Consider the following 22,965-nt stretch of genomic DNA (forward strand, 5'->3'; position numbering starts at 1 on the left):
CTGCTTTGAACAAGTGTACTTTGAAATTTGCTCATGTGTTTTTTGTTTCTTAGAGGAATTAGTTGAATTTAGAAAACTCTTTTGAATTTCTGTCTTTGATTAGCTGCCAACTTTACTCCTTTCTTTCTCTCTTTCTCTGTCTATTTGTCCAACTGAACAAACGGATCGTTCTGAGGCAGATTTTTTTTATTGGATCGTTTTACTTAAAACGAATCATTTCTATTTGCTACCCAATCATAATAAGTATGTTATTTCCTGCTTTCATATGACTGGTTCAGCAATGAAAAATCTTTGTTTCACCTAAAAAATAGGGTTTGTAGCAGCAGTTACGATTACAGATGATCACGACATCAGCAGCAACAGTTTGCAGTTTACGATTTTGAATTTGTATTTGGTTTATAAGCTCTCCACTGATTGGTACATGCATTCAACTTCCTTTCTGGCCTGCCCAATCAGAGACCATCTTTCTGGCAAACGAAGTATATAATAAAAGTTAATAAAAAAGGTTCACACACGGTTTACTCTTTTTCTTTGGGCCATGAAATCAAAGTGAGCTGAGCCCTTTCATGGTACTTCTTCCAACCACAGTCTCTTCGGGTGCAATCAAAGTTCCCCGGACCATTTAATCCTGGGGTTCGACAAAAAAGCACCATGGACTCAACATACTAGTATAGCCGTATACACATGGACTTAGTATCATCCACTCCTCTTTTTTTATTAACACGTTAATGAATATTACTCAGTAAAGTTGTTTTTAAATGTTAGAATGAAACTTAGTTTTTCTATTCTACAGGTTTTAATAATAAGCACCTACTTTATTCATTCAAGTGGTGCCCTGCCAGATACAGGCGTTGACAGCTATAACTCTCCATCTATCTTTCTCCATCGAGGCATTCATGACTTAATTGTTGGTCATCCTTCAGAATCCCATTCATGCTCTTTCTCAAAATTTTTTTGATGCATTGGCATGGCTTTCTTTGCAGTTGTATAGACAGTAGGTTGTAGTTTCTTTCTGTCTGAGCAGGGCTCATACTGGGCAATTGTTCTGACCATTGTACCCAAAAAGTGAAGATTCCGCACAAGATATGAAACCATGAACAGAATTATTTATGATTGCTTCCGTATTGCATCAGTCACCTGTTTTCCATGACCTCACATTACCCTGATCGAGGGTTGAAGTGGGTTCTCAACCTTGTATGACCTTCACCTTCACCGAGGTGCACGGCTTATATGACCTTCACCTTCACCGAGGTGCACGACTTGACACAAAAAAAAAGCAACTTCTTAATCAACTGCTAACGCACGCGTCACTGTAACGTCCAATGACAACAACGACAACCTTCTCACTCGACCTGCCTTTTATACCACTCTCTCAATCCCTCCTCTTGCGCATGCGCCCGGAGATTCCTGACAACCTGAAGACTTCCGTTTATAAAAACCCAAGTTTTGTTGTCGCGCATGCCTACACAAGACACAAACACGTGGGCGTTTGTTTTGTTGGTAAGTACTACACCTTGCTCAAGGGTCTCTTACAATCTAGCGGAGTAGTGCTACCCCACCACCCATCACAGTGTCTAGTATTTTCAAATGGTCATCCATCTGGTACTGACCAGATTCATCATAGAATAATTTTGGTGATCTAGCAAGAACAACATAATTATGCTGTATGAATGAGCCTCTAGTGTCAATGTAGTATGAATCTTATTCGAAAATAAGCACACTTTAGTATTTGTTGACAGGTAATTATTTTCATTGGATACGGAAGATGTACTTTCAGGTCTTTTTTATTTTCCAACATAATTGGGGGGCGGGGGTAAGTTTTTTTTACTCTTTTGCTACTTAAGAACTTTCTCTCATTGTAATTTTTTTCCTTATTCTCGTATTTTGTTTTATTTTATTTCAATTTATTTAATTTGGCTTTTTTATACTTATTTTTTTATACTTATTTATATTTATTTTTTTATACTTATTTTTTATTCGTTTTTATTTAATAATTTTGTAATTATTTATTATTTTTTAAAAATAATTTTATACTATTTTATCCCATATTCCTTTGTATTTTTATCCCTTTATTCAATCATTTGTTTTCCCTCTATCTTATACATTTATATTTTCATATATTATTTTTTATAATTCATCTTTTTACTTTTATTCTTTTGTTAGATCAATTATTCCTGATAATTTATACTTCATTTAAATACATCATGTTGGTGATGTTCTTGACGTATATGACCAAACAAAAGAATCCAGTCAGGGGAGGAGTGGCTAGTGAGAAAAGGGTACCAAGTTGTAGCACTCCTTCTGAAGCCAGGCCTTTAAACTTGTGGGCCACGCTGATTGCACCGAGGGATCACAACACTTTTCAGCACATCTAGGTGTTCACTTTCTAAGCTGACTTCCAAGATATGAGGCAGCGTGACGTGACCCTCACTTTAAACCACACCAAAGATCATAACTGTGGCCGGAAACTTTGTTTTCATCACCCTGGGCACATCCCTGTTATTCATAGCAATCCAGTGATGCATTTTGAGGTCGTTGGCAATGGTCCTGTTGTCATAGCTTGGATCAGTAGAGAGCATAAGTTGTACAGCTGCGCATCTCCGATCTCATTCATTGAACATTGTGTCACTTTCAGACATGATAAAAGGTTCCTATCTCTTCGGGGATTTGTACACAACTGGCCAACTAGCAGATGGTCTGCAGCTAAAAAAAACAAAAAAACAGTTTTCATCAAATAAAAATGGAATCATGTCTTTTCTATAGTGACAATTTTATGTTGGTTAAATCTGTGATATGCATGCTGCCTTTGAGCAATGGCAGCTGCACAAGTAGAAGTAAACCATTGGCGAGAGTAGGGTTTGCTACAGAATTTCTGCATGGGAAAATGTGCTTCGATTGCCGTTTTGAACCATTCAGTGGTCTCATTTGCACACTGTTCAGTTTGAAGAGAAAAGATATTTCCCCATGGGAAATCTCTAATGAGATCCCTGATGGCTTCCCAGTCAGCCTTTTTATAATACCTTGTTGTTTTGAGGAATGGCTCTTCAGTTTTGGGTCTAGAATTTAGGGCAATTTCTACCATTATCACAGCATGATCAGCATTCCTGATTGGTCTGTGGACATTTGTTACACAATCATCGGGAACTGTGGTCAGAAATAGATCTGAGGCATGTTGATCTTGCTGATCTGGGAAACGTGTCAGACACGTAAATGTCTGTGATAGGAAATGAGATACAGAGAAGCTATGTGTTTTGCTAATAATGTTTTCACCTGTAATGCATTATTTTAAAACATCACTAATCTATACAAGCACCCTAACCTGTCTTTACTTATCCCCCCCCTTTCTCACATGTCTTTCTTAGCCTTCTCCTGTCAACTGACCATGATATCTGAACTGTTCTACATTTACTAATTGTTTCTGTTTTATCCAGACTGGATTCTAGTCAAGTGGTCATCCCCACACTATTACTAGAATAGTTATGTTGAAATGCCTTTGATCCATGCGGTCAGTTGCTACACTTCCAATAACAATTATGTTTTTGACTTGCTTCTTACACATATTGGCAAGTCTGCGTTTCCATATCTCTACGCATGTGTTACACTCATGGGAAAATATCGGAATGAAAATGACAGAGTTAAATGAAACAGCAACTTTATTAAGCGGTTATCTTACATTAAGTAATCTTCCTCTTTTTGAGGAGACTTATCTAGGAAGGGGAGAGGACCAGGGAGGGCAATAGTGAGGGTTTGGTTACATGCAACATCTCCCCCAATCAGGAATGGCGTTTGTTCCTTTTGTTTTTTTCTTAGGTGGAAGAAGTAAGAACAAAGTTTTGAATGGCAACGTGGGTACAGGTGGATTGCTCATTTGTTGCGTAGTCAGCTGTTGGCTTTAATGCCTTTCATAAATGATTTCTTCAGCTCACTCGTTTTCCTGTACAATCCTTTTTCTTTGTGGTATGGGTTTGTCAGGCTGTATTTAGAGCTGGGAGTGAGCATCAACTGCACATGTAGCCTGATGGTGTCCTGGGAAGGAGTGTTTTAACTTGGACGTTTTGCGCAGGAATCGCCTGTTTCGATGGTACAGTTGTTCATCTCTTGCTTCTACTTCATATGGTTTTCAAACTGTTGCTTCCCTCCACTCTCTTGTGTAGGGATTGAATGAATGCACTCAGACATTGTCACTGACGTTGAGGCTTTTCAGCTCTTTCCCTGTCTCATGGTGTCTAAGCATCCTTTCCTGTTTTCTCTATGCTTCATCAGTTGAGTCTGGATAGAGGGGCTTAAGTTTTAATTCAACAGCTGGCACTGTTGACCTTTTCCCTCTACCAAAGAGTCTTTGTGTTCAGCTGGTGCTTAGTCCTTCAGTTAGTATGTTGCGTAGGTTTTACAGCTCTAACAATAGATCTCCCAACACTTTACATATGTGAAAGAGGCATTTGGTGATTTTTACTGCTGCTTTGGCAGCACCATTTGTTTGGCTGTTGCCTGGTGATATTGTTTATTGTTTGAATAGCCATTTCCTTGCAAATTTTCTGAACATTGTTACAAATATGTGGAAAAAATATATAATTTGAGACAATAATCACTTTTAATATTATAAAAAAAAAAAAAAGGTCGAGAGAGAAAATTCTGTTTTATCGCGTTTTATATTGTCGTCTGCTCTCAGTGAATTTGTAAACATCCGGAAAAAGAAAAAGAGAGAGAGAGAGAACATACGAAAATACAGCGAGGGGACACCTATAAACTGTAAAGAAAGAGAGAGGGGGAGAGAGAAGATATGAAACTAGAGAGAGGGAAAGCCGCAGGCATCCGCCTCGCGTATTATTGAGCGAGTGACGCGAGAGAGATGCAGGTACATACAGTGAGAGAGGGGACGCCAAAGAGAGAGAGAAAGGTATACCATTAGAGAGAGGGAAAGGAGCGGCGCAGGGTGGCGAGACAGTGACGACATAGCAGCCGAGGAGGAAGGTTAGGGAAGCGACAGTGTTGGCGATGGTGACGACGTTTGTATTGCTAACGACGGCGAAGAAATGAACGATATATTTTGACGACAGAGAAAACAAAAAAAGGCGATAATTAGGAAGGATAATGTATCCAATGGACGAAGGAATGAAATTGTCTCAAAAGAAAGGAATGCGATAGAAATATTTAAAACCCGACGCTGAGTGAGTCGATTGTTTACTTTTCTCTCTCTATATCTCTCTCTCATATATGAAAACAATAACAAAAACAAAAACACAAACAGGACGTCCTTCCATTTTGGAGTTAAAAGCAGACGACAGGATGTGAACTGTTTATTTCTTTTGTGCGGAAATTCTCTTTCGAATCTATTTCAAGTTTGTTTGTTCATCCAGTTACACATTCTCTTTTACTTTCGTTACAATATATTTTTATATATGTAAATAAAATTGTGTTAATTTTTCCATTAGCCTCGGTATTGTTACTTGGCTGTGTTTATCCTGTCTTGTGTTTATAAATGTCTTTCGAGAAAATGGATATATCCCTCCCGTATCTAAAAACCCGGGAAAACTAATTTCTTTTAAATAATTTTTTTTATATTTTGTGTTACAACTTTTACCCCTAGACATTCCGGGTCGTAACAACATGTATGATGAGAATTGAGGACCAATGATGTATGGAATGCGCTTTCATGCATTCAATCATAACTTCTGATGTGGGTGTATCCAGTTTGTCAATTTCAAAGAAATTGCTATGTCTGTTCATTGTGATCAGATAGCTGTTCCCTCCCCATGATAGCTGCTACTTGTTGTCAAGGTCTTTTCCTAACTAGTGCTATGATTTGCGCTTCTGCTGATTGGCTGTCTGCATAGGTTTCACAGGTGCCACAGGTTTCAATGTATCGTCTAATTACTTTAAACATTCCTGGCCAAAATATAAGGTCCCTCACTTTTCGCAGACATGTATTTATGCGTAGGTGGTCAGCATGTGTCTTTTGTTTCATCTTGGTTCGCATAGAATGTGGTATGACCACTCTCTGTCCTCACAATATTAGTCCATCTTGTACAGTGAGTTCATCTCTGTAATCGAAGAATAGTTTGATTGAATTGGGCGGCCTTATTATCAAGCCACCCTTTAGCGATTACTTCTGCCAGTGCGCTCATGTTGGAGTCTTCAACTGTCTTTTGGTGAATCTCTGCAAGCCTGTAGTCTTGTATCGGTTGCATTGTCAGATTATTTACTGACATTACTTCTTCCAATGCTGGCTTGTTTGTTGGTGCTTGTGACAGTGTATCTGCCAATGGGATATCTTCCCCTGACTTATATTGGAGTGTGTAGTTGTATTGCTGGGCCTGTAGCAGGAGGTTCTGTAGCAGTTTTGGTGCCTTTGTATAGGGGCTTTTTGCTGATTAAGACGAGGGGCTGGTGGCCAGTCAAAACTACCACTTCTTTTCCATGGTTATAGTGGTGAAATTTTTCTAGGCCATATACAACTGCCAGCATCTCCTTCTCAATTTATGCATATCTTTTTTTTCAGCATCAAATGTGTTAGCGCTGCTTCTAACCCATACTCACATGCATCATTCTTGAGAGTCAGTTCCTTGTGGGAATTGTAGTATATAAGGATGAGTGACTTTGTGATTGCTTCTTTTACAGTGTTGAAAGCCACTTGTTGGGAATCTGACCATGTCCACGGAATATCTTTCTTAGTCAGGTTCTGGAGGGTTTTTGTCATTGTTGCAAGATTTGGTAAATTTATAGTTTGTCATGCCAAGGAATCTGTGGAGAGCTCCAATGTTTCCTGGTGCTGGCATATCAGTGATAGCCCTCACTTTTTCTGAGTCGACTCCAATGCCATCTTTGGTGATGTGATGCCCCATGAAAGTGATTGGGTTAAGTTTTACTCCTACTGTTTGTCATTTCTGGAGTAGTTTGTGGAGACGCCTGTAATGTTCTTCTTGGTCTTGCCCATAAATTATAAGATCATCTACAATAATGACAACTCCCGAATGTCTTGAAATTGTTCATTCAGCTTTCTTTGGAAGATCTCTGCTACAAAGTTCAGGCCAAATGGTAACTGACGCCAACAGTATCGATCAAAGCATGTCTGAAAGGTTTTCAAGTCACTGGATGGTACATCGAGCTCAACATGCCAATATCCTGATGATAGGTTTACTTTTGTGAATATTTTTGCATCTCTTATGCGATGGAGGACATCCTCGAGAATTGGTATGGTGTAGTGCTCTTGCATGAGTGCTTTATTGAGCTTGTGAGGATCCAGGCATATTCTCATTTTCCGATTTTTCTTTCTTGTGATGACAAGTTGGCTAACTCAAAGAGTGGGTTTTTCTACTAGTTTAATTACTCCTAATTTGGTCAGTCGACAAAACTCCTTTTTTCAGTTCAGAACATATGGCTATAGGTATTCTCCGATTCGGAATAACAACTGGTATTGCATCTGGTTTGAGCTGGAGAATGGCAAAACCCGGCAGTTTGCAGAGTTGGTCATCAAACACCTCCTTATAGTTTTTCTCTCAGTTGACTGCTGTGATGTGGTGGAAATTCTTCTTTTTTATCTCCACAAGGTCCATTTGTATGCCCGCCCCGGGTTAAGCATTGGTTGACAGTCAACATCATCTTTGAATATTACAAATTCCACTGAGTAGGTTTGTTGTGTTTTTGGGTTATTATTTTAAATTTTTCTTCGGATTCATCAGAGATTCATTCCACATTGATAAGGTCGCTTTATAAGTGTTCATCCTTTTGGCAAAATTTCTAGGGAGGGTATTAATAGATGCTCCTGTGTCAATCTGAAAAACAACTTCTTTTTTATCCAGAAGCATAAGGCATTTGGCCTCTTTTGCCCGGTTAGTCTTTAGAGGTTTTATCCCATTCATCCAGTGGGTGTATTCTTCATCTTCCTCCTCTGATGATGTGTCTAGTTGATGTACTCATGGTGGAGGTGCAACACGCATCTTGTTTCCATTCATTTATGTGTTGTGCATCTGTTTTTCTGTCTTTGTTGAGACACTTGGACTCAAAGTGTCCCTTCTTGTTGCATGCATGGCACAATTTGTCATGGGCAAGGCATCTGCTGCATTTTGGTGCGTGTGTGTAGCCACAAAATAGATATTCTCTTTTGGAGACTGGTTCCTTCACTCAATTGGCTTCATGTACCCTCATCACCTAGGTTGTATCTAATACCATTCCTTGACTATGGGTTGCAGTAATTTCAGCAGCTCTGCATATATCTACACTCTTCTGTAGAGCGAGGTTCTGTATTTTTAGAAGATCTTGCTTGGTTAACTGGCCATGGACACCTTCTACAATCTGGTCCTGCAGAAGTGAGTCACTGCATCGAGCACAGAAGTTGTACATCTTCGACAGTACTCTTAGATCATTGTAAAATTTGTCAAAGTTTGTGACATGTGTTAATTATTTGTATATTATTTGTGAGCGTAAAGGAATTCAAGTTATATTTTCCTAGGCACGGTTTTTAGTTCTATTTTGTTTATCTCGTTTGTTTATGACAAAAAAAAAGATTTGGTTCTTATTTAGAATTCAGTCTAATTAAAAAAAAACAAAAAAAAAAACAAAACAAAAAACTACAGAAAAATATTTATGTACGTACCTATCACGAAATAAAGATGTCATATTCAAAAAATCATGTAAATTGATCAAGTAATTTTATTTTAAACTAAGAAAATCAAATTTTATGAGTACGCAAAAAGGGACTGCTTCGCGTCGCCATCATGATAAAAATAAGAACAGATAAGTCCACGGTAATTAAACTTACGAGATAAGCCTTATAAATGCTACCGAGGTCACATTAATCGCTTAACATCGTTTTATAATTTTATAAAAAATAAAATTACTTGATCAGTTGACGTAATTTTTGGAATATGTCATTTCCGTTCCGTGACGATTACATACATCATAAAGATTTTTCAGTAGTTTTTAGAAGTCGAAGAATGTTTTGTTGTTAATGGAGCGGAACTGACGTTAAAACCGGACAGTCCAATTTTAACATCATTTCCGGTCTGTCGTAACCGGATGTCGCACATGCGCAAATAGAAGAACCGTTTTTTGTTGCTGGGCAGTTGTTTTGTTCATTTTGCTGTTAAAATCGGTAAAATTCCCAGCTTTTTATTTTGTACGCCAGTCACAGTCGTTACATCTCGAAATCAAATCTTTCGGTGGATTCAAAAAGTATGTTTTCATTGTCTTAAATAATGAAAACTGACTGTTTTTAAATACGCAACTGTTGAGAAGTCGCAAGGGATTTCCACTCTTTTTCGTTTTTACTCTGAGTTTCTTTACAAAGAGGAAAAAACAAAAGTGAGTATATTAATTTAATTTATCGGTTTTGTATGTTTATTTTATGGAAAAAAAGAAAACGATGCTCCTGCAGTTTACTGACCTTGCTGAAATAATGATGTTATTATTTAGAAAACAATTCTTAACATGGGGGAGAAGAGGCTTGTTAAATATTCTGTACTTACTTCGCCACCTAGATAAACAAAGTGTAGAAATTAAATTTATCTTGAAATCGTATCTAAAACATAGCACGGTCATTAAACTGCAGAAGTTTAAAGAATAAAGACGATAATAATGTCAACAATTTTACGATGTTAAGAAATGTAACAATTTTAGGTACTTGTATAAATCGGCCCTCATGGTTATTGGTAAAATCCGATAACAAATTACGACAACAGGCGAAAAGAAAAGCACAAAATTAAAGTCTGGTTCCTACAACCCCCCCCCCCAAAAAAAAAACAAAAACACTCAGATGTATAGACAATGTTATTGTTATAGAATCAGTCCCGTTTTTCTTATTTTTATTTATTTAACTAGCATTTCCACCGTGCATGTTGAGCAAAAAAAAAAAAAAAAAAAAAAGCGCTCAATTTTTTAAACTTTGACCCTTATTATGACCCCTTAACATTTATTGTTTTGGGCTCAAATCAAGTTATTAAGGTAGATCCATGTGCAAGGAACCTATATCTAAAATTTCAAGTGATTATACCTAAAATTGGCGGAGGAGTTTGGTAGAGTTCTCAAAGGTCAAATCGTTGAATTTTGACCCCTTAACAGCCAAATTTCTGGCCGAAAATGGATTATAAAGATTTTCCCAAAGCTCAGTACCCTGTGTATCAAATTTCGAGTCTGTAGACTTAAAATTGACAAAGTTATTGCGTAGGGAAATTTATACACACACGTTCACTTTTATAGATATATAGATTATTTATTTTCGTTTAATGGAGTTTAGTGCTTTCTCGAAACGATTTTGGCTTTTTGGCATTGAAAAACCCCGATTGAAGCTAAGTCTGGGTGCCAATCCCTGTTCAATTGGCGCCTGGAGGGATTCTAATAAATAACCGATTTACATCGCACCTTTTTCTCGATTACTATAATATTCTACATTGTTCACTCAATTCTTAGGCATAGAACAGAACGAATAACTATTTTTCTGTATTTCCAAAATGATCGCAACCTTGAAAAAAAAAATAAATAAATAAAAAAAGATTGTCCTATATGTGATGGGCAAAAACTATGTGATGTTATATAACGTACACATCACGAGTTCATCATGTTCTACAGTATAAGAACCAAACAGACCATTAAAACAGTTCGGTTCAAATTTTATAGAAGTACCAGTAACACACGAAACCCTAAAATGAAAACTAGAGCGACAAAAATATAATCACCATCTTCATCAAGAGGATACAACGCGAGTTCATAATTTTCTACTTAAATGTTCGGAAACTGAATTTGTATGCGAAACACTCCTTAAAATAACTATAATATTCTACATTGTTCACTCAATTCTTAGGCATAGAACAGAACGAATAACTATTTTGCTTTTCTCCCCCACCCCCACCTCAATTTTTCAGTGTTTACACGTAATCGCCTAAACCAGTAGAATCTCATTAAAGAGATGGAGTACCTGCAATTACCCTAATCTTCATTTTTTTTTTTGTGCAAATATGAATACCCTGAGCAACTTGGCAGTGAGGGGAGGGGATGGTGACATTTTTACATATATATTTAACGTAAAATGATCCCCCACCACCATCTCTGGATCATTTTAGGTAGTTAAAGCTTTTTTTTTTTTTTTTTTGTAAATAAATTTTCAGATTAGGTCCACCTCCACAATTTTCTTTTAAATGACTTTTTTCGACTATGCTGAATACGAGAATCGCATTGAAATTTTGCAGAAATAAGTAGTTATCGAGATATAAAATGTTGTATTAGGCATTGTATTCTTTGGCGGCCATCTTTTTACGCGCGTGTGCGCCATAAACAAATCTACTCATCTATCACTGACACTGCAGTGACTGCACGCGCGTAAAAAAGATGGCCGCCAAAGAATACAATGCATAATACAACTTTTTATATCTCGATAACTAATTATTTCTGCAAAATTTCAATGTGATTTTCGTATTCAGCATAGTCGAAAACCTTTAAAAGGTATCATTTAAAAGAAAATTATGGACCTAATCTAAAAAAATACCTTTTTTTTTTGCTATCAAATAAATTCTGTGTTTATTTATTGTGTGTGGGGGGGATCTACTTTTACGTGTAGTTTTATGATTTTGCCACTCTGACTTATAGTGATAAATTTGAGTACTTGTGTAGTTTACGGACCATACTGCCATGGCAGACAAAATTGAGTCTTACAGTTAAAGTTTATTTTTAGGGGTATTCGGGTCTGTTTTGAACGAATATCACATTTAAAATTGTCGCAGACAAGTAGTTCTTATGGTATGATATTAAGGCCTTCATTGGTCTGAAAATTAATAATAAATGGTCTGAAAATTAATAATTTTTTTTAATAATTTAATAATTTCAAATTTATATGCAAAAGTTTTTGCTCCAAGTGTTCATATGTAACCGGAAAAAAAGTAGAATCTTTTTTGGGGGTGGGGGAGTAACTGAGGCAGTCCATCTACACTAATACCAAAATTATTCCAGTAAATCAGAACAAAAAACAAAACAAAACAAAAAAAAAGGCCGACATTAGACAGTCATTTTAGTCGCGATAATCGCTCAAAAATCGAAAAGTAAACAGAATACTGGTAGAGTATTACATTTTCGCACGATTGGTGACATTTATTGGGTGGATACCAATATTTTGTATAATTTTCGATCTTTGAGCGATTATTGAAACTCCAGATGACAGTCTAGGACATTTTTTTCTTGTTCTAACTTGACGTTACATGTGTTTTAACTTAAACGTTTTAAAATAAGTTAAGACACCAAAAATTTACCCAGGTAGGTAGAAGAGTAACTTATCTTGCCGTTGGTAACATTTGTTATATTTATTTAGGCCTTCTACACTATTGGGACGAAATTTCGGAAATCGTAAGATTTTTCACATGGAAACAATGTTTTTCTACGTATTCCTTGCATTTTTAAGATGTAAAAAATTACAAAAATCGATAAAGTAGAAAATTATTAAAGAAAATAAAAATAGAATTTGATGAAAACGATCGTAAGATAGAGTTCAAAAGGGAAGTAATTTTCCGTTTTGATTTTAAGGAGATGGCGGTAATTTTTCATCTACTAACACGATTAAAGTTGTTTTGTTTCAGTAATATTCAGGTACCTTCAACTGCATAATTTGGAAGCTATCATTGTAAAAATCATTAGAAACCGTTTTTGTTTTTTTTATCAGAAAACTCAATTTATCTACAAAATCTCATCCCACTTCTGTAGAAGCGCCTTTATTTTACCATTATTTTACTTTATATGACAAAATACCAAAATCGTTTTTTTTTCAGTTGACAGTGATGATGCGACAAAGTGTAAAACATTTTCAAAATGTCTAAATTCAATTAGCAAAAAAACCAAAAAAAACCCGTCCCCTTAAAAACCAAATGTATTCATCGTCCTTCTTTAAAGTACAAAAAAAAAAAAAAAAAAACAACACGAAGGTTATATTTTGACCTATGATTTTTTTCCCCCCCACTTCAACTTGTTTTTCCAGCAACAATAAGAAACAAAGTTTATATAAAGTTTTCATAGCTTTTGGTGGCAAAATAACGTAGAATTGTAGGCGTTACTTGTTCCTATATGAACCTCTATAACTTGTTTGTTTTTTGTGCGTTATTGTTTTTATTCTATCAAAGAGATGCAAGGTCGATTTTTAATGTGAGGGAAATCCAGCCCACTCCTTTTCAAAGAGACACTATAGTTTGAGACAAAAAATAAAAATTGCCATTGTCTAAAAAGATTCGAAGAAATATATCGGAACAAAAAAGCAAAAACAAAACAAAAAAAAAAAAAAAAAAAAAACAGGACGAAAAACAAATATACAACGAATAAGTTTTACCAACAGCAAGAGAAGTTACTCTTCTACCTACTTGGTCAATTTTATTTATTTATATTTATCTTTATTTATTTATTTTAAGCGTTTTTTTTTTTTTTTTAGTTTCAAACACACCGACAGACTAAAAACATGGCTGCAACTAGGACCCTTATAATCGCTCAAAAAGCGAAAATTAAACAAAATATTGGTAGAAACATCCAATAAATGTCATCAATCGTGTGAAAATATAAGTGTGTGGGTGCATTTTAATAATAATTAAAAAAAAAAAGTACATTTTTCTTTTAGCGCTAATGTAAAAAAATATTTTGTGTGTCGATGTGAGAAAAGAAAAATAGAGAAAATTTGGTAACAGAATGGGACACGGATTTTATAAGTCCAAATGAATCAAAATACTGATGTTCCTTACTAAGTACCATCCTATATTTTTTTTTATATATTAGTCATGTCTGGTCAGTCCTATCTGTAATAGGAAATTTAATGTAACTACAATTTTAACCACAACCTCTACTCAGCTTAATCAGTCACTGCTCACTGACACATAAATTTTAGTTTTATAATTCGTCATTATTAAATATTTTCTCAGAATAAGACCATTCTCTTAAATAATCAAATTCTATCCAATTTCCTCCACTACCAATCATTATAGTGTTGTCTCACTGACCACCTAACACTCATTAATCCTTATTTTCAAGTGGCTTTTGAGCCTTGATGTAATAGATTGGAGCCCTTCGATAGCTAGGTAAACAGAGGCAGACAGTTTTAAACAAATATCAAATATCTGTAATATAAATCTCACTTGTCTGTTTAAATGTATGTATGTATATATGCCTAAATCTTTCAACAGAGGGGACGGATTTTCAAGAAATTGGTATCGTTTTGAAGCTCGACCCTTCGGACGACAAATATCGAAAAAATTGGTCAAAAACATTAATTCCTTCATTCTCAACTCGACATTTTTCTACAGGGAGGGGGTCGCTTTTTTCGCAGATATTTTTGAAAGTCACCCCTTCTTTTTGATTGACTAGCCTTAATTTAAACCTTTTTCACTTCCGGTTTGGCGATGGGTACAACACCATAGACATCACGTTTTTTTTTACATTCTTTTCCTCTGCAGTTGAGTTTCAGCCTGCCTGCTTACTACAAATTTTATTTATTTTTTTGCTCAACACACACCTCCAAACACTCGGGCAATGCCGGTCACCCAGGCTAGTTTACAAATAAATAGTAAATATTTAACAAATCAAGAATTAACCAGAACAATAAACAAATGATAGCAATAAAAAAATTACATTGGCCTCATTTTCTAACATCAAAGATAACATAGTTGAAGTTTCGCACTGGCTGAATATGGGAATGATCAAATTGTATTCATCAGAGAGTCATGGGAATGAACAACAAGGACGCTTTGATCTTGTAGTACACACAAGTTTTACACAAAGCATTCAGGATGTTGCCCGGGTGACGTTTTAATAATCACATTTTCTTGAATATTTTCATTTTGGAACATGTGACCCTGAAAATTCATTTGGGTGAGTAATTTTTTTACCGAAGGAATTTAAAAATGGCATCAGATTTGCTCAGAAATGAAGCCGTATGTGATTTTTATCCGATTTTCAGATTTTTCACATGTGCCCCAATATAAAGAAGAATAATGATATGATTAAATTCTTATAAAAATCATATTGAAATAAGTTTTTGAAGGTAAAAGTTAAATAGTAAAAGTGCCACAGTGATCAAGTATTTAGAATAAACTCGAACTTCACAAGAAAAACCAACATACAATATTATGTACATATTTTCTTTATATCGCTTGAATGCAGAAATCGCTTTCACATTTTCTTCAACAGTTTTCTTGTGTGTTCTTCTTGTATATATTGTTGACGAAAAAATGCAAAGCATGCTCTAAATTGGAACACACCATGTATTGTTAATTTGCGGCTAATAGAATTGTGTGATGCGTGAGAATGTGTGGACTTAACCGTTACGTCACCTTCTTCTACATTAATTTGGTTCTTGGCCTTCGGGACAAGATCAAGGTGTAGTGTCTGTTCTTCGGGTGCTGCACTTCTATTTCTTGTTCTCTTTCGGTGGAGGAGGAGTCCTTCACGACTGAGACAATTTTTATTTTTGTACCTTTTCTCCACGTTAAAAAACGACCCTGGTGTCTAACTCTGTCCTGTGGGGAGGCATAGTAAATAGGTACATTAATTTAATTAACGATGCCAATCTACCAGAAAAAATTATAAGCACGTTACATACTGCAAAATCTCTAGAATTGATAGTAAATTAAAGTCGTGGATGTTGGTATATGATTCATCCTCATTGGACAGCTTATGACCGATGTTCCATATTGATAATGAGATAAAATGGTGGCTCCTCCTGGATCCTGGTACTGTATCTCCTGGCAACTCCTGCCTCCAGACTTTCTTGCTTCCTTCATAGCTTCCATACTGATATCATAGAACTTGATTGCAGACTTCTAGCATGGCTTTATAATCCAGGATCTGATTATTTTGAGGATATTGAAGCGACTGTTTAGCTGCATGCCATTTTACTGAACCACTGATTCTATTGATTCCATGGCTTGTAGCAAAGAAAACCCACTATACATCAATCTCCAAATTTTGTTTATGTGGGCATGAACTCATAAAGTCTTTATAATTTGTATATATTTTATAATTATTATATTGACCCACACTGCTGAAGTAAGTCATTTTATTGATATGCGTTAGTAATGCACAAATGTAATGAACTGTCATTATCTGGGTTTGATACACAAATGCTGTGTCATGGCTGTTGTCATCATCTATAATATAAATCTCACCTGTCTGTTTAAATGTATGTATGTATGTATGTATGTTTGCCTAAAACTTTCAACAGAAGCCACGGATTTTCACCAGATTGGTATCGTTTTGAAGACGACCCTTCAGACGACAAATATAAAAAAATTGGCTAAAACCATTAATTCCTTCACCCTCAACTGAGCACTGTTCTACAGGGAGGGGGTTGCTTTTTTTCAACAATATTTTCGATTGACTAGCCTTAATTTAAACCTTCGCCACTTCCGGTTTGGTAATGGAGGCAACGGCAAAAACGTCATGTTTATTTTTTTTCACATTCTTTTCTTCCTTTGCAGTACGGGCTCGAGCCTGCCTGCCTACTACCACTTTTTTTTTTTTTTTTTTTCTTAACACACACCTTCAAACATTCGGGTAATGCCGGGCACCCAGGCTAGTAAATAATAAATAAAACAGTAAAAGATGCTTCAGTGTTCCATCAGAATTATACTAATGCACTATAGGGTACAGAATGCAATATTCTTAAGAAAATAATAGTTTTCTGTAAAGTTTCCAAGGACAAGAATCTCATTTGAACAAAGATTCTTTTTCTTTTTGATTAAAATATCTAGTTGGATATTTTGCAAGATATGAATGTCTTATGAGATTGTTGATTGTTAACAAATTTTTGTAGTCTTCATATGTTGTTTTATATTAATGTTACGGTGTGCTACAGTTCTATTCATTCATAAATCGTGTGCCAAAATGCTCAGTGAATGTATATAACAAACACTGTCAGTATATATATAAAAAAAGTGACAATTTTATTCTTGCAATAATACTTCCACAATATGCTATGGAGTAAGGGAGAAAGAGAGAGAACTATGCTCAGTGGGAAGTGGTTTATTGACGACTGATCACACAGCTCGGCTTCCTCCGCTGTCTTTTTCTTTTCTCTGCCATTTGTTTACCAACACATCTCCGAATTGTCAATCAAATCCACATTCCAAATGATTATTTTCATTTTTAAAACTTGCCCAACTAAAGAATGTTGTATTCCAAGTTTCTGTACATTCTTCCCAATTGTTATGATTTTTTTGATGACATTTCTTGGTTTGAAGACTTGTCAACAATATTTGCGTGTGTGCACCTAGCTCCATATGCATTTGTACACAACCAGCAATAATTCCGGCGTTGCCCAGAATATACTATTCAACACTCCTCTCATTTTTATTTTCGAAATGTATACATGATGGATACATTTTCACTCCCTCTCTCCTCCACCGTAGCTATAACAAAAAGTTTTACAAAAAACATTGCTTCAAAATTAAACATTTACAATAACTTTTTTTTTTTTTTATAATGAATTTTACAGTCATAGAGTCGGATAAAAGAGAAAATCATCTTTTTCATCTTCATGAATCTCTTTTCTCACAAGTCCACATATAATCAATTTTTTTTTCTTCTATTAATTTCATAGTATATTTATTTATTCTTTTATTTTCAATGTCTCTTCCAATGCATGATCTTTGATCATTGGTGGTAACGGCATCTAATTTTTTATATTAACAATGGCAAAGGACACTCGATAGCCTTATGTGTGTTTCTGCTTAATTTTTTTTTTTTTTTTTTTAAATCTTACTTTAACATTTCAACCTACTCTGATGTAAATGAGAAGCTGCTACTATCCTCCCTAAGTGTCATTCGTTGTCTGACTCACGGAAAAGGCTTTTATTCTTATTTTCAAATATTAGGATGGTGTGAGGGTGACGTAATTCGACTTAAAAACACAATACTTTTTTAACCCATCCTAAAATCCTCTTTTCTCCCATTTACTACCAACTCTTCTACCCGCTGCTCTATTCCTAATAATCAACTCTTCTTTCTTTTGTCAGATGTGAAATGTTTCTATCCTCGTAGACACTCATGTCTGTAATGTTTTTGAATCTCACCGTCATAGTATTTACATCTCCTGACATCATACTATGCGTTAATGCGGCACGCCGTCAACGGGATGTTAAATTCTTCATCAGAATTCTCCCGTTGATGTCGACACTTGTGCACTGGAAAACCAGTATCGATCTCTGAATCACTTGATACCTCTAGAGTGGCTAGTGCAGTTTTTCTCAATGGCCTTTCTGTAGTGGGGATCTCTCACTCCTCAATGGTCCTGGATATGACCTTAAACTATATCTGATAGTGAGGCCCCAGCTTGCGGGCTTTGGTGAGCGTAGAGCCACCCTTTAATTTCCATTGCTCCCAGGTCCACTCTGACCCGTGGTGGTAGACATGTTAGGGTCGCAGCTATGAGTTAAATAGAAAATGACTTAAAAAAATATTCTATTAAAAAAATTTTTCTTCAAAATCACTGGATTCAGCATTAAATAACCTGAAAAGGGTTGATATGTCTTAAAACAAAAACAATCGCCCCACTCCTCAATAGATGCTGCCCTGAGTTACAGAGCTCGTTAATTGATCCTTAATTTTATAAGAGACAGGTCCTGTTTTTTCTGTAACTACATAATACGGATTCCAGCATACCTCTAACTTTCCTCTTCTTTGGTGGTTTTTATAATAAACTAAGTCACCAATCTTGCATTCTACCGTTTTTGTCTTTTTCTCTGAATTTTCTATCATCTTTTTCTTAACTTTTCTAATATTGTTTCTAACTAGAGTGAAGGTCTGATGCATTTCTTGTAGAGCGATCTCGTGATGTTCATCACCATAGTATACTTTATGAGGTCTCAATATATTGTCTAATGGCAGAATAACATCTCTGTTATAAACTAAGTAGTATGGCGAGAACTTTGTTGTTTTGCTCACATGACGGGCACTAGCATTTGATTTATATAAATATCCCATGCATGTATCATCCTATGGAACCTTTCAATTTTCCCATTGAGAGTGATAGAATGGTGTGGTCACATGATGTACCTTAATGTTAGAGAATGGATCGAGAGAGAGAGGGGGGAGTGTGTAAATTATGCTGAGACACGTTGACCGTAAGTCAGGATCAGCTGATCGGATTGCATGTAAGTCACGTGATCAGGTTAGCTAAATCGTAGAGATTTGGTTTGGGCTTAGAAGGCGACGGACGGCTTCACAGACGTCTCCTCCCCTTCACTGGGGGGGGGGCGCTGATGTGTGTAGAAATGAGACAAAGAGAAACCACGCAGGCCAGAGATTCACTTTCCATCCTTCTGCGAGACATCTGGAAAAGTGAATAAAAACTATAAAACCAATTTCTTGTCTTGGAGTGAAATGAATCTTCGTTCAAAGCAGGTACCAGTCTCCCTCTAAGACACGAGATGAATTCAAATGGACCAACATTGACAACGCGCGAAGGTATGTTGAAAAATACATTTACCACACACACACACACACACAACGCCATATGAACAAATAGACAGAACAACTAGATGATCACACAACGTTAACTCTGACTAGACGATCATACATGATCCCCTTTATGATACAACAACACAATATTAAGGTCCTCTAACGTCTTCATCACGTTATTAATATTTTTGAGCTTGTTATCTGTTAAAAGCTGAAGTGGTGCCCCAAACCTGGGAAAAATCTCGTCAATTAATAGATGCACCACTGTTTCTGTTTTCTTATTAGGGGCCGCAAAAGCCTCCGGCCAACCACTATACGTATCTATGAATGTTACTATGTACTGGTTACCCAAAAGAGTCTTTGGGTACGGCCCAGAAACATCTAATGCCAATTTTGCAAAAAGGAAATGGAGGCAAATCGCATTCCTGCAATTTGAGGTTGTTGCTTTCTCAAATTTCTGGTTTGGCATGGAATACATTTACTTATGTATTCATTTACCTCCTTAAATAAGCAAGGTCAGAAATATTTTTGTTTAATGGCGTGAAACGTCGTTTCCATGCCCATGTGACCATTCTCATCGTGATACTGGGATAACACTCTTTTTCTAAGATGTGACGGTACATATAATCTAGTCAATGGTTCGTCGTCAGGTTGCGACAAATAGTACACGACTTCATCCGTTACTATGTACTTCTTTTGTTCCATTTTGAACATTTTACCGTTCTTCGCATCTTTAAATCCAAAATTTCTTTATCATATTCCTGTTCCCGAATTAACTCTATACTCGATAATGTGGATTGTTCGTGCTTTACCGATGAGTCCTCAGCATCCTTATATGATGCATACTCTTTCGGCTCAAAGAGATTAGAGTTTATCGCTCTCACTAGATAGTTTCTATCTATCTATCTCTACTGGAGGATCACCATTGTCTTGACTCAAATCCACAGAGTGTGACAAAAGATCCGCACAAATGTTGTCTTTCTCCTTCAGCTATTGTATGGTACAATTCTAACCAGCCATACTTAAAGCCCAAGTCTGTATCTTCCTATTTTGTATCGGTGAGTTCAACAAATATTCTAGGGGTCTGATCTGTAAAGATAGTGAACGTAGCTCTATACAAGTAGTGTTTTAATTTATTAAGTGCATAATGTATCGCGTATGCTTCCTTTTCTATTGTTGACCATCTCGTTTGGGTATTATTCAGTTTATGAGATAAAAAATAAGTTGGGTTTTCTACCACTTTACCCTTTCTCTGATCAAAGATTATTTGTGACAATCAAATGATCGGAGGCATTTGTGTACAGCATGTCGTCCTTATCAGGATCAAGATATGCCAGTATTACCATGTCTGCGAGCTTTTTTTTTTTTTTTTTTTTTTTTTTTTTTTTACACAGTGATCACCACTTATCAAGGCCCGGAAGCCACTCAGGGATAAGGGTTATTGCAAGTACATTAAGTTAGTGAGGAGATTTGCTGAAGTGTTTACTTAAGGGGGCGGTTCATTAGGAATTTGTTAACATTGGACTTGAAGACATCCAAGTTGTAGTCCGGAGGGAAGCAGGCAGACGGAACAGAGTTCCACAGGCGTGCAGTTCTAAGAAAGAAGCTTTGTTCATGGAATCCGCGTTTTGATTTAGGCACAGATATAGAGTGGGGGAAATTTTTCACAGTGGATTCAGCTAGACGGGTGTTTTTCGTGAAAGATTGGCGAGGGGGGACCAGAGATTGGAGTTCAGACGAGCATCTGCCATGGAAATAACGATAAAACAAGGACAGGCTCGCAACGTCTCTTCTGTGGGAGAGAGGTTGCAGGGTAGAGAAAAGGGCATCCCCCACTAAACCACAAAGTCTATTTTGTACTCTGTCAAGGCAGGATAGGCTGTTTTTAGCAGCTCCTGCCCAGATATGGCAACAGTATTCCATCCTTGGACGTACTTGGCTTTTATATAGATAGAGAATTGCATCAGTAGTGAGATATCTTCTGGAGCGGTAGAAGGATCCCACCATCTTTCCAGCGACCTTGGCAACAGACTTGATGTACGTGTTCCATTTCAGATCAGGAGTAAAGGTCAAACCCAGAAGCTTGTCAAAACACGGAGCCTCACCCAGACGAGAGCCATCCATCACAATTGATGCCAGCTGGGGATCAGAGCGTTGATGATGTAAGGATAGGAGTTTGGTTTTGGATGCATTAAAGGTAACCAGCCACATCTTCCCCCACTGAACCACGCGCTCGAGATCAGAGGAGAGAGAATCAGAGAGAACTTTGTCATTTACAACCTTTGATGTGTTGCCGTAGATGGTTGTGTCATCAGCATAGATGTCATCGAATGATTTAAGTATGTGTTTAGGGAGGTCATTGATGTAGATCAGGAAGAGAGTTGGGCCCAGGATTGACCCCTGAGGGACTCCAGCATTTATATTGCAGGCCTCCGATTTTTGTCCATCGACCACTACTCTTATGAGCCTATCGGAGAGAAATAATTTAATGGTTGAGAAAACATTTCCCGTTATACCGTAGCTGGAAATCTTGTGAAGTAGACCCTTATGCCATACCTTGTCAAAGGCCTTTGATATGTCAAGAGCAATTGCCCTAGAAAGGAAGCCTTTGTCAAGAGATTCACTTATCCTGTGGGATATAACCGTCAGCACATCTGCGGTAGATCTTGCAGAGCGGAAACCATATTGTGTGTCACTAAGAAGGTTATTCCTGCTGAGGTGGTTGACTATTTCTCTATTTAATATGGATTCCAGCAACTTACTCATAACACACAGGAGACTTATAGTAGGTATCCCAAACCAAAATTTTATTTTTATCATATCTAAAAAAAAGTAATGTGGGCATGTAGATTTTTGTAAACCATTTACAAAAATACCAAATTTATTTTGGTAGGTCAATTAGCCATCAAGTTAGGATCATTCAAAGTTTGTCGGAAAGTTGAAATTTGCTATCGTGGCCGAGAAGCCAAATTTCATAGTCTATAACTAAAAATGTAAGCTACTAACAAGTGAAAAATCCTTATAAATGTAATGTCATCTTGTAGTAGATGAAAATTAATACAAATTTAGGCAATAAATATTAGATGAAACCAACTTAAACACTAGGCAAAATCCCTCTATCAACGCGAAAACAGTGAAAATACGACACGGAAATGCAACTTTAACTGTTCATATCAATTTCATTTTAATAGCTAATGTATTGAATCTTCTTAGTATGATTCAAAACACATTAGAGATCAGGATAATTCTTTCTTTTAATTATAAATTGATAAAACCACTCAATTGTGGACCATGTAAAAGCAGTCAAACAGGCAATTTTGTAAAAAGGGCAAAAAAGGTAAAAAAAAATGAGTCAAAAGTATACGTTACTGAAATTGCTATAAAACTGTAACCATTGGTGGTAGAAGCTTGAAACTTTGCAACTTTACTAATTTTGGGGTGAGGAATTAAAAAAAATGGTTGCCTTGTTTCTAATAACAAAACTTTTTGCCACAGAAATACTTTTACTTTGGGAAATTTAAACTCGCCAAAAAAGCACTGACGACAATAATATTT

The 22,965-nt window shown here is 36.3% G+C and overlaps 1 protein-coding gene across 1 annotated transcript in view; it reads left to right on the forward strand.

Moving 5' to 3' along the window:
- The first annotated feature begins 8,993 nt into the window (after positions 1–8,993).
- LOC145291453 (FUN14 domain-containing protein 1-like) overlaps positions 8,994–22,965 on the forward strand; it is a 48,568-nt gene continuing 34,596 nt past the window's right edge. The window contains exon 1 of the mRNA XM_080137312.1: positions 8,994–9,300. The gene's annotated coding sequence lies outside the window, so the exon portion shown is untranslated. The remainder of the gene's footprint in view (positions 9,301–22,965) is intronic.

Source organism: Euprymna scolopes, chromosome 12 (genome assembly GCF_053919585.1).
Source record: "Euprymna scolopes isolate OS-2025 chromosome 12, ASM5391958v1, whole genome shotgun sequence".
NCBI lineage: Eukaryota > Metazoa > Mollusca > Cephalopoda > Sepiida > Sepiolidae > Euprymna > Euprymna scolopes.